At 34.0% G+C, this 10,725-nt stretch overlaps 1 long non-coding RNA gene across 1 annotated transcript; it reads left to right on the plus strand.

The window, feature by feature from the left end:
* Nucleotides 1-878: 878 nt before the first annotated feature.
* On the plus strand, nt 879-8,930 carry LOC114678145 (uncharacterized). The gene is made up of 3 exons (XR_003729415.2): nt 879-1,057; nt 1,829-2,027; nt 8,612-8,930. It is a non-coding gene; the product is annotated as an uncharacterized LOC114678145 (long non-coding RNA).
* The last annotated feature ends 1,795 nt before the right edge of the window (nt 8,931-10,725 follow it).

The raw sequence follows: 10,725 nt of genomic DNA on the forward strand, positions 1-10,725 counted from the left end.
TCATTTAATTTGAATTGATTATATGACTGGCATTCTCAGTGTTACACGTATGTTCATGTTCAGAAATAGGTAGACATAGGGCTCTCAAATTTATCTAAGAGTAATCTCTTTTTTGACTCTGTGTTGCCTTCATTCTTTTTTTTTTTTTTTTTTTTTTTGTTGAGATGGAGTCTTGCTCTGCCACCCAGACTGGAGTGCAGTGGCGCAGTCTCACCTCACTGCAACCTCTGCCTCCTGGGTTCAAGCAATTCTCTGCTTCAGCCTCCCGAGTAGCTGGGATTACAGGCACCTGCCACCACACCTAGATACTTTTTGTATTTTCATTAGAGATGGGGTTTCACCATCTCGACCAGGCTGGTCTTGAACTCCTGATCTTGTGATCCACCTGCCTCGACCTCCCAAAGTGCTGGGATTACAGGTGTGAGCCACTGCGTCAGGCTGTGTTGCCTTCATTTCAGTGCATTATCTGCCTTGGTGTTGGCAAATGTGACTACCAAAATTTTCAGGTTTTCTATTATCAGTTTATAAAAGCCAGCAGAAAGGGGTGTATTTACTCGAAACTATGGAAGAAATTATGCTGTACTCTCATCCCTGTAGTGAAAAAGGGTAATTAGATTCAAAAGAATAGCTTTGACTAATGGTAAGAAGGAAATGGACCGTCAAAGGAAATGTAGCCTGTGTAACGGAATGAATGTTTAGGTCCTCCCCAAATTCATATGTTGAAATCCTAAGACCAATGTGATGGTGTTAGGAAGTGGGACCTTTGGAAGTTGATTAGGTCATGAAGGCAGAGCCCTCATGATTGTGATGTGTGCCCTTACTTAAACAAAAACAAAAACAAAAATACAAAAAAAAAACCCAGAGATGGACATCTGTGAACCAGAAAGTTGGATCTGCATAAATAGAGATAAATTCATGTTTATGGAGAAGACGATTGAATATTGTCAAGATGTCTTTCACTAAAATGATCTGTAAATTCAAAGTCATTTCTGTCAAAATCCCAGCTGTCGTTTATAAAAATGTACAGCTATAAAGCTGTACACACTGATACTTAAAGGTATATGAAGTCGTAAGGATGCAGTATAGCAAAAATAATTTTGAAAAAGAAGTAGAAAATTGAAGGACTGAAACTATCTAATTTCAAAATTTGTTATAAAGTCATAGCAATTAAGAGTACCCTGGTAGAAGGATAGACATATAGATCAATGGAAATAAACTGAGAGTTTACAGATAAATTTTTACACCATGGTAAATAGATTTTATACAAAGATGTCAAGAAAATTTAATGGAATTAGAAAACTCTTTAGCAAATGACAGTCAGTCTGTCAGATAGCCACAGGCAAAACAACTTTGACCCTTACTTTAGATCATACACATATATGTAACGGCTAAAACTATACACAAGAATAATGATTCATACAAAATTAAAATGTAAATTGAATTCCACAAAATAAAAAATATATATAATTCAAATGACATCATTAAAAAATGAAATGACAGGCCATAGACTGAAGAGAAATAATTACAGATTCTATATCTGAGAAAAGGCTTATTATCTGAATATGCAAAATTTTAAAACTCATAAAACATTTTTACGACTCCCATTTTTTTAAATGTGAAAAAAGTTTCAGTAGACATCTTAATAAAGATTATGTAAAAATAAAAAACAAGTACATGAAAACTGCCTCAGTAACATTAGGAAAATAAAAATTGAAACCACCATCTGATACTACTAGACACCTACTAGACTGATTATAATATAAAGACAGACAATGCAAAATATTTCTGAGTATTTAGATCAATGAAAATCACCATACATTTCTTGTAGGAATGTGAAATAACAGTGACACTTTGGGAAATATTTTGGCAGTTTCTTTAAAAATAAAATATAAGAAACAAAAAACTAAATACCACACGTTCTCACTTACAAGTGGGAACTAAATGATAAGAATTCATGAATACAAAGATGGGAACAACGCGTATGGGGCCTATCAGAGGTTGGAATGTGGGAGAAGGGAGAGAATCAGGTAAAATAACTTATTGATACTTGGCTTACTACCTGGGTGATAAAATCATCTCACAACAAACCTCATGACACAAGTTTACCTATATGACAAACCTGCATAAGTACCCCTGAACTTAAATGTAAAACTGAAACAACGACGACGACAAACACCTAAGTCCAAGTAAAAAATCAAAGTACAATAACATCATGCAACTACAATTACTGATAAAATGCAAAAGGAGAAAATAGTGAGTATTGAAGGGTCCAAGGAGCAAATGAAACTGCTTCTGTGAGAATGTAAATTGTTGCAATTATTTAGAAAACTGTTTCCACTTTTAGGTGTGTACCAAATAGCAACGACTACATCTATACACATGGGAAAGACATGTAACAGAAAGTTTATGACAGCACAACTCATTTTACTCAAACATCAGAAAGAACCAGAATGTTCAACAATCATGTAATAAATTAATTTTTATGTTCATTGAATGGACCACTGTAAAACAACTAGAATGGAAAATCTACAAATAAGCTTGAGAATGTGGATAAATCTTACGAACATAATGTTGAGCAAAACACTGAATGATATATAAAGAAATAATATACAACAAACAAAGGACAAATATATATATTTGTGTAAATATATATATATAGTTTGTATATTTCATGCAATTAATGTCAAATTCCATTAATCTCATGTAACATGAACGTTTCGCTTGATTTGATTTGTTCTTGTTTCTATTTTTTCTCTTTCATTTATTTCTCTTTTTTTGCCTTTCTCTTTCTTCTTTTTTCTTTCTTTTTCTCTTTAATAAGTCCATCTATCCATTTCTTTAATTACTAGAAATATTAAATGAAAATCTCCCTATTTATTATACATATCCAATTTATTGTGTACAACAAACTTAGTTTCTTCAAACGGGCCATTTTAAAAAGTGATAGCCTGTTTTAACAGAACTTCCAGGTGAGCAGAAAAAATAAGCAAGGTAGGCAGAGTTCCACATACTACCAAGTTAACCCCTCTCAACATAGTTCCCACTAATACTAGCATCTTGCATTCGTGTGCTATATAGTTTGGAAATTTGTCCCCACCCAAATCTCATGTTAAAATGTCATCCTCAGTGTTGGAGGGAGGACCTGGTGGGAGGTGTTTTTGTCATAGGGGAAGATCCCTCATGAATGGCTTGGGCCAACTTCTTGGTGATAAGCGAGTTCTTGCTCTGAGCTCCCACAAAATCTGGTTATTTGAAAATGTGTGAGAAATCTCCCCTGCAGTCTCTTTCACTTGTTCCTGCTTTCCACGTATGACATGCCTGTTCCTGCTTCACCTTCTGCCATGATTGAAAGCTCCTTTGCTGGGCATGGTGGCTTACACCTGTAATCCCAGCACTTCGAGAGGTTGAAGCTGGCGGATGGTTTGAGTCCAGAGTCCAGGAGCTCAAGAGCAGCCTGTGTAACATGATGAGATCCCCGTCTCTAAAAAAAAATAAAATAAAATAAAAAATACACAAATTACCTGAGCATGGTGGCACATGCCTATAGTCTCAGCTATATGGGAGGTTGAGTCAGGAGGATCACCTGATCCCAGGAGGCTGTGGCTGCATTAAGCCATGATTGTGCCACACCAGTCTAGCCTGGATGACAAAATGAGACCCTGTCTCATAATAATAATAACAAATGAAAAGAAAGAAAGTTCTCTGTTTCCTGAAACTTCACCAATGCCAGAATGCTTTCCAGAAAGCCAGCAGAACTCTGAGCCAATTAAACTATTTTCTTTATAAATTACCCAGTATCAGGTGTTTCCTTATAGCAATACAAGAATGGCCTAATACAGTGTGGTATACTTATTTTAGCTGATGAAACAATATTGATACATTATTACTAAACAAAGTGCATAGTTTACTTTGGAGCTTTTTGTGTATATTAGTATTCACTGGTTGGTTTGTACAACAATATGGGTTTTGATAAATACATATTGTCAAGTATGAACCATCACAGAGCCATTCAGAATAGTTGCCTGCCCTGACTCCTGAAAATCCCTGTACTCTACCTATTTATTCCTTCCTCCTTCCCTCTGAATTATTGGCAACCACTGATCTTTTTACTACCTCTATAATTTTGCCTTTTCCAGAATGTTATGCAGTTGGAATCACACAGAATGTATCCTTTTTCAGACTGACTTCTTTCACTTATCAATAACAATTAAAATATCCTCTGTCTTTGGTCATGGCTTGATAGCTCACTACTCTTCAGCACTGAATAATATGCCATTGCATGGATGTACCACTGTTTGTCCACCATCTTTTCATATATCGAAAGTCATCTCGGTTGCTTCAAATTTTTGGTGATTATGAATAAAGCTGCTCTAAACAGTCATGTGCAGATTTTTGTGTGAACATATGTTTTCAACTCACTTGCATGAATACCTAGGAGTACTATTGCTGGATCATAGGACAAAATTATGTTTAGCTTTGTGGCATTTTTTGGTATAAAATTGACAATTTCTTTCACACTGCCTTACCAGTTTTCATACCTACCCCTCTGTCATCCTCTCCAGCTTTGGGGTCGTCAATGTTTTCGATTTTAGCCATTTCTAGTAGGTGTGAGATGACATCTCATTGTGGCTGTAACTCCTAATGACATGATGCATAAAGAATGTGAACTCATCTATTTAGCTGCTGCATACTGTTCCATGCTACAAAAATACCATAATGTTCTGATTAAAGTATATTAGCTACTGTTTTATTCACTATTGTAAATAATATTGTAAGAAACATATTTAACATGTATGCCTCACACTTACGTAAATAATTACTTAGGACAGATTTTTAGAACTAAAATTGGATGGCCAAAAGTATACAAATTTAAACATTGATAGTTAACATTAAATTGATTTTCAAAAACTCTGTGACAATTTATTTCTTTACTTTTGTTTATTGTGTCCTAAATATTTTTCTTCTCTTTTACTAAAAAAAGGTACTGTCATTTTCCTAACTTTTGTTAGCATATTAATACAATAGTAACGAGGGAAGGGATACATAGATAAAAACTTGCTGAGTAACTACCTATCTCAGATCCTTGAGAAAAGGCTTTCTTTCATTTGTCTGGAGACGCCATTCCAGCTTTTTAATTCGATTGCTCTTACCATAGGCATATAGTTCAGTGATCTGAGCCACAATCTACCTAATCTCTTCTTGGTTAGGTTTTTCATGGCCATTTTTATTGAAAATACACATCAATCCTAGAATTAAAGACAAAACATTAACTGCCACATTAAATAATCTTAACAAACTATAGATATTCTTTATACTCTGTCCAGTATTTCAACTTTTCATAAGTATATTCACTGATACTTATAATACCACCATTGATTTTCAAATTTTAGAAAATATAAATTCTTTTGGTAAAGAAAATCACAAATTTTGATTTTAATTTTGAAAGTCACACTGTGGCTTTGCTTTACTGTACTAACTTTTGGTCTCCAAGGTTAATTCTTTCTATTAAGTTATTTCTCTCTTATCTGTCTAACCTCTATATCTTTGGTCTTATGAGCATCCATAACTCCTGCCTATTTGTCTAATTAATTGGATGATTACTCCCTTTTCCAAGTCATTAATAAACTCTAATATTGACTGCATCCCGAAAAGATTAGTAGTGCCCTTGCCGGGTGCCACCTCTGTGAAAAGAAGGAGGCTTAACTACTGATCTCCAACCTCCCCTCCTTTCTGAACTTCCTTTTCCTCATTACTAACCTCTCCCTCTCAGCTATTTTTTTTTTTTTCACTATCAAAAAGAATTTCATGCCCTGAGAGGTTTGTGTGTCTATAGAACTTTTCTTTAGAAATCAGTTCAAACCACTTACCTGTCATCTTTTCGGTTAATTGTCATGGTTCACTGTAATGTCTCCAAGTAGCAAGTTCTATACTGATAGTCCCATTTTGCATTGAATCTGAAGAATAAAGAGACCAAGTACGCTTTTAAGGACACATCACAAGAGATAAATCGAATTAGGAATAAACTTAGATTTTTGAATTGATTCTTCAACAGTTATTTACTGTGTCTCTTTTATAAGGGCTCAAATATAACAGAAAGCGTCCCTCTTACCTTTTCCCTAATAAAATGTATGATGTTTCAGTAAGCACAGAAAGAGACGTAAGATATTACTAGCACTGCTGTATTATTAAAATAATAGGAAAATGTATTTTATATGCTTCCGCTTTTATTTCCATGTTTAATCAGTAATTACATACTGTATGTGTAGAAATCACTAGTTTCACTTTTCCCCTTATTTTGCCAAAACTTTGTTGGGAAACTCTGTCAAGCTTGAAATAAAAAATAAATCAGCAATGTTACTTGTTAGTTGTTGAATCACTACCAATACTTGGTAAATTTAAAAGCACTTTTTCCCCAAAAGTTTCATTCTTGAAGCAAAAATTATGTTTTACTTGCATAATTTAGAGTAAATAAAATATTTTCATATGTATTCTCTTAATCTGAGCACCTGTTTGAAATTCATATAATCATTCACATTTTATAAATGAGGAAATTGGGGTCAGATAGTTTAAAGAATTTTAAAGAGTTAAGGATGTCTTAATCCTTAAATAAAAGAACTAAAATCAAAATCCAGATGTTCTTGCTCCAAGTCAGTAACATTGGCATGTTCATCGGAATAATACTTACTAAGGGTTTACCAGATGCCAGGAACTATGTTAACTGTTTTATGTGTATTGTCTCATTTAATAATTAAAAGCACTAAATAAAATAACTATTAGTAATATCCTAGGCTTACAACTGAAAAATTGTATGTATTAATTCCATGGCTAGTTGAGAGTTAAGATGGGTATACAATCCACATGTCTGCACCCCATACAATTCCATATTAATTCCATAGCTAGTTGAGATAATTCTGTACTAATTTCATAGCTACTTGAGAGTTAAGATGGTTATACAATTCACATGTCTGCTCCATAGCTAGTTAATTCCATACTAATTTCAAAGCTAGCTGAGGGTTAAAATGGGTATACAATTCACATGTCACCCCAAAGCATGACATTCACTTTCTGCCACTTCCTGACACTAATTAAATCAAAAAGAATCAAGAATTTAATGTCTATTTTATTAAATTAAGGCCAAAATAGAGCAGCTGCTTTTCACTTTTCATAAACCCTCCTGTATATTCTATACATTATAAGTCAGGGGAGTGACCTTATTGCCTGATTTACCACAGTTTGGTCTGCAGAGCAGTAGCAATAAGTTCACTTAAGAGATTATGGGAAAGGTAACACCTCAGGCCTGGCCTGCCAGGCCTATTGCATCACAGTTGTCATTTGAATAATACTCCCAAGGTGATGTTATGTGGATGTTAAAGTTTAGAAAGTATTGCCTTAGTGTACCAACAATGACCAAAAACAATTTTGAAAATTACAGATATAGTGAAGAATTTTTTTAATTTACATTTTTTTGATTAGGTTTGTGGCTATTTCGAAATATAAAATATATTTGCTCATCGTATCTTTGAACTTCGTAGTGTTCCATGGTTTTATATATATGAAAGAAATTTGAGAAAACTAATTTTACATTAGGCTGTATTGATCCTACTTTTTCTTTTGTCTTCTAGATTTCACTCTAAAGTTCCATTCAGATTTAATATATTGTTAACAAAAATACTTTGTATATATCAGCAAATTGTGCTACCTTGTTGAGAAACAGCAAGGGAGATATTAGCTTAGTAAACTTGAAGCACTAATTAGAAACTTGTTTCCTAGGGAACATCTAAAATCATATGCTAGAAAATCATGAGAGATAATACATATAAACCAAACTCTTTTCTTTTTTTTCTTTTTTTTTTTTTGAGGCAGAATCTCGCTCTGTCATCCAGGCTGGAGTGCAATGGCGCCATCTCTGCTCACTGCAAGCTCCGCCCCCTGGGTTCACGCCATTCTCCTGCCTCAGTCTCCCGAGTAGCTGGGATTACAGGTGTCCGCCACCACGCTGGGCTAATTTTTTTTTTTTTTTTTTTTTTTTTTTGTATTTTTAGTAGAGACGGGATTTTACCGTGTTAACCAGGATGATCTCAATCTCCTGACCTCGTGATCCACCTACTTCGGCCTCTCAAAGTGCTGGGATTACAGGCGTGAGCCACCGAGCCCGGCTGAGCCAAACTATTTATTTGAATATTACTGTATAGTCATACAGTATCTGTATAGTCATATTTTTTTACTCACCTTAACTTTGTGTTCTAAGTTAACATGGTCAGAGGAAATCTTGTTTAAAAATGTGATTTGCATCTGTTTAGAAAAAATAAAGAAGTCTCACATATACATTTATATCATTGTAAAGGTTGGAGATCTAAAGAAAAAAAAAAATATGTTCTTTAAAATGAGAGAAAAAAGTTGAAAATTTCAGTCCAGTTGAATACAAAATATTTCTGCAATCCACTCAACTACTGAGGCTATGAATGTATGTTACATTTCTAAATGTGAGGAGATTTATACATAGAATCTTTAATTTTTTGTTTTGTATCATTTTGAAGGGTTACAGAATTTAAGAGAGTTTTTATCACCTGTTAAAATAAGACTAGTGTTCTGTCTACATTTTTACCCTCAGGCAACAAGTTGACAAATGGACATGAATCTCACCTCTGAGAGTTTCATAAGCTGGTATTGTCTTGACATTGCAAAGTGTTTACCACAAAAATCCTGTACATCCATCACCCAGGGCCAGCGTTTGCCTGATTCTAATTCCACTGACATTGAAATCTAAAGCTCTCTGTGAGTCATTTATCACACTTATTAAAATGTTCCATTGTGAATTGGAATAGCAATTCACAATTATTTCAGAGTGCTGCCCAAGGGGCATTCTATGCAGCAAATCTTAATGCTTTATTGAAATAGTAGTTTGGTTTTAATAAGGGATTCTTTGCAAAGGTGTCTTGCTTTCATTATGAAAGGTGATGTTGGCTTTCTAAATCTAGTATCCGTGCCTAAGATTATGTAGATATCTCTGTTTAATATTGCATTTTCCTGCCCTAAATAGTCCATCCCTAATATTTTAACAAGGATATGTCAATTGGATTAATTAGGATATTGTTTAAGGGGTATCTTTTCAAATTCTCTTTGAAGTGGAGTCAAATTACCAACATATATTGAATAATTTTGAAATAACAGATACATTTCATAGGAATAAAAACACATTTTTTTCATAAGAATGGAGGCATTTTCACAATAGATAGAGCAGAACATTTTTGAATAGAACTTACTATTTTGTACAGCAGACTTTCTCCCACATCAAGATTTGTTACTTTTTTTTTTAGAAACCTTTGACTACATCACTGCCCACTCCAACGTTCTCTCTCTCTCATATTCATTCTTGTTGTCTATTATTTGCTCATGGTAACTTTGTGAATAGCGCTATCTACTTGACATTGGACTAGAGAATGAAAAATAAGTAATTTTGTAAAAGTTCTAATTCCCTTTTTCCCACTTGAAGGTTCAGTCACTGTGAATCCAAAACAATAGATTCTCTTTTACTTTGGAAAGAAGGAAGATTTTCATAATGTAAAATAACATATAACAGTATAGTTGGTATAAATTGATGGTGTTTCCTTTGATAGTTGAAACAGGACATTATGTATTTTCATACTTATATTCCCTCATTAGACAATACAATCATTAAGCTATAGGCTAAATTATTTAACCATGGCTACACAGCAAATAAGAACAGACCAAAAATGCAGCTTTTAACAGAGAAATCTTAAATCCTATCCCTGCTGCTAGTGTGTTTCTCAACCTTGACATGTCCCTATAAATACTTGCTTATTATTTCTTTTTAGTCAGAAAAATTGACTTGGAGACTAACTATATATGTACTTGAATATATACATATATATATTCAAATCTGACCCAGTAACTTTACAGCAATTTAACATCCTGAACCATATGAGATTTAAAGTTTGAAGGTGACTTTAATTTTGTTGCCCTGCCATCTGATAATTCTGAAATATCTATATGAAAAATGTACAGGGGAGTATGCTCCCCATCTATAGCTATAAGCAAGAAAGATGGCATATGATTAGATTTCTTGTGCTAGACAGCAAGAAGAATGTTAGAATCTTTGTGTCTGAATGAAAGTGACTCAGACTTCTGCAACCATTAAGTCACCACTTTAGTCTCCATTTTTAACATGTTTTTGGTAATCAAAGTGGAGAAACACTGGATTTTGTTTTAGAAGATTGCCATCTATATACTGTGATTTCAAGCGTGTCTCATGAATGTGGGAGAAAGGAGAATCTGTATGCACAGAGCGTTCTTTTCTTTTTCAGAATAAACATTTGAAAATGGATCCAGAAATTGTCATAAAGATTCCATTGATTTCCCCTTCTTTCTCAGGAGAATATCCAGCAGTACCAAAGCTACATTAAAAAATAATAATCATCTGAAGAAAAGATAGGCATAGATGGCCCATGATGGAGCCCCTATGCTGATTAGCAAAATCATTTGTATTGTTTTAATTCCCATTTTCTGAAATCTGACTTTTAAGAAGCAGGAGAAATTCCAAAATCTTGTACAATTCTGACACATATACACTCTATCAGATGGGAAAACTAAATCACAGCACATGTGATACTCTGTTTATACAAAGGACTGACCATAAATATTGGCAGTAAGCACAAATGATTTATTAGAGAAGACGCTGGGTAGATAATTAACCAGGGTTCAAAG

Source organism: Macaca mulatta, chromosome 5 (assembly GCF_049350105.2).
Source record: "Macaca mulatta isolate MMU2019108-1 chromosome 5, T2T-MMU8v2.0, whole genome shotgun sequence".
Taxonomy (NCBI): Eukaryota; Metazoa; Chordata; class Mammalia; order Primates; family Cercopithecidae; genus Macaca; species Macaca mulatta.